We start from the raw sequence: 2998 nt of genomic DNA, 5'->3' as shown, positions 1-2998 counted from the left end.
CAGCCCCTGCACTGACAGGAGAGGAGATAGATGTACACTGCCTCCTTCCACCCCTCTCCTACTGTCTGCCCCGTCCACACTCCAATTCCAGGCCAGTGCTGTGCCTAAGATGTGTGGATGGGAAATTTGAAGCACTGCAGCCAACTACATGGTAGCTGCAGGATTGATTCTTCTGAGCCTGGGTGAGTGAACTGAGCTCTGCACTACAGCTGAACTCTTCCTATCTCCCTCCCTTCTTTCCCCCATCTCTCCCTCTCCCACATTCACTCCCCCTCTATCTCCCACCTCCCCCTCTCTCACCTCTATTCCCCCATCTCTCCCTATCTAGCCCCCCCCCCCATCTCTCGTCTGCAGGAGACCTCCATGGCATCAGCGATCTACTGATTGCTAGTACAATGCTTTCCAGGCTCCTGTAGACAAAAATAATAAATGCACATCATTTTTTTTTACCTGGAAAAAAATGTGCATTTATTATTTTTGTCTAAGAGGTGAACTTATCCTTTAAGGTCGTCTTGTATGGGGTTCTTCCTGTGTTTGAGGAGAAGTTGTGCATGTGGTACATTCATCATGCTGCTCCGAGGAGCGCTTAGTACAGCGGCTTCCATACACACAAATAAGGCTGAGTACACCAGGTGCCAGGCAGAGGCACTAGATTAGTGTTTTTATATATATATATACGTATTCTACAATAAAATATATTATGGTTTTACACTATGTGATTCCCCTTCCTGTTCTTTTTGTGATATCTACTACGAGACTGCAGGAACCTGGAGATAATCAATTTAATTTGGAAATGCCCCACAAGCGCTGTAGACCACTCTAGAACTAGATGGTCATCTGCTGAGAGTGAGTTTTAGTCCATGTGGGGCACATTTGAGCACTTTAAACTAGTGGAATAAGTGAAGCACCATAATCAAGTTGGAGCACAAGCACGGGCACTTATGTCACCATTTGGGACTTTAAATAATGGCAATTATGCTGAGAACTACTGTGATGGTTGATTTATAGATGTTTTGAATTTTTTTAATATACACAGAGGATATGCACATATGATATGTACAATCTGGATGCACGGTCCAAACGTATACATATTTCTACAACGTTATTAGCCTTCCCAATATGTGCTATTCATGCTTTTATTGCTTTATTATTATTAAATCATTTCTGTACACAATTCCACTGTCTTCAAACGGTTATTGGATAGGAGTCAATAGAGATATGTGTGTGTAGTATATGTATATTCCCACACCAACATCCTATATCAAGACTACCCACGGCAAATTGTGCATGCTCGTGGAATGGCTTCAAACTGGTACTTAACCTCCATGTGTGATATTTTAAACATTTCTACAGGTTACCAGCATAAAGTTACAGAGGAGGTCAAGAGCTAGAATTATTGCTCGTGCTCTGACGTTCATGCTGATATCTCACGTGTGGTTTGAACAGTTTACATATGTGGGCGTGGCCTACCTATGCGTTCACCACAGAGGGAAGGGGGGCACTTTAATTTTTTTTTTCTTTCATTTATTTAAATTTATTTTTTACATTGTCCCTTTAAAAAAAAAATTTTAAGCACTTTTATTCCTATCACAAGGAATGCATGCATCCCTTGTGATAGAAATAAGTAGTGACAGGTCCTTTTTACGGAGAGATACGGGGTCAATAAGATCCCACATCTCTCCTCTACAATGTAAAGCATTATATCAAAAAAGCATTGATCTATTGCTTTAAAAAAAAGGCCTGGAACTAGAAGTGGCATAGAGATGAGTGGAGGCCATCTGTCTTTCACTTATCTCTATGCCCAGCACCAGGATTGTTCGGTGATTGCTCAGGCAAGGCTGAGAACCACCAAGCGGTGGCGGCAGCGGCAAGCAGGCGGCAGTGAGGGGAGGTGTGGATGGGGTTATTTTTTTTGTACATGCCCTGTCCCCCACCCCTCATATTCAGTGTTTTAGGTCATCTCAAGTAGCCATGAAACTGAAGTAACATGAGTCCTGTGATAAATGGTTAAGAAATTAGAATTCTTGGAGAACCTCACAGGACACCGGGATTCCAATCCTGTCTGTGTTCCTCATTGCTTGCTACAAAGCTAAAAGGTTAAAGTGGAGCTCCACCCAAAAGGGGAAGTTCCACTTTAAGGACTTGTCGCCTGCTCCCCGTTAAGGATTGGCACCTTGGGGAAGCAGGTACCCGATTTTGACAGGTATGCGCTCCCACTTCCACTGCGATCACCTAGGTGATCGGAAGTGGAAGTTGTCCTCAGTCCCCCCACCTCCCTCCTGGTACTATTCTGGGACACGTGACAGGTCCCAGGAGGCTACAGGACCATTTATAAGGCACAGCGCTACTTGTACATGCATAGTGGGCACCTGGCTGTGAAGCCGCAAGTCACAGCCGGATGCCCACTTGTTTATCTGTAGGTACTGTTTAAATAAAAATCTGATGTTTTTTCAAATATGTTTTTAAAAGGTAAACCATTTTCATGGCATATACTTTTTTTTTTTTACATGACTGTGTGCAGAGATATGAATTTTTGTTGTTTGTGGCCACACTGAAAGCTACACACATCTAAACAGACACCTGAAAAGTTTAGATTGAATTGAAATGATGTTCTGCTCTGTTAAGTGTGGTCTTGTTAGTCGTGGTGATAGAAAAGGACCCCAACAGGTTTGCATATCAGATGTTCTCATGTTTGGGGGCTAAAATAAATGCTTTAACCATTGTTTATTTTACAAAACAGTATTCTGATTTTTACAATAAAAGTATCTTTCTTTTTTTTTCTAGTTTTCATGTGTGCTGTTGACATCTTTGTGATCTTTGCTTGGGTAAAGGGAATACAAAAGAATTCTAGCATTTAGCTAGTTTTTTTTTTTTTTACTTTTTTTGTACAAATTCATAAATAGAAACAGAGCACATATAAAAATATCTTAAACTTTTGGTAAATAACCACATCATACCCATTACTACATCATGCAGACTGACAGTCACTAATTGCAAA

The sequence above is a fragment of the Staurois parvus genome, unplaced genomic scaffold (genome assembly GCF_062004578.1).
Source record: "Staurois parvus isolate SC_StPar_1 unplaced genomic scaffold, SC_StPar_1.0 ptg001417l, whole genome shotgun sequence".
Classification (NCBI taxonomy): Eukaryota; Metazoa; Chordata; class Amphibia; order Anura; family Ranidae; genus Staurois; species Staurois parvus.
This window is presented reverse-complemented; position numbering follows the sequence as displayed.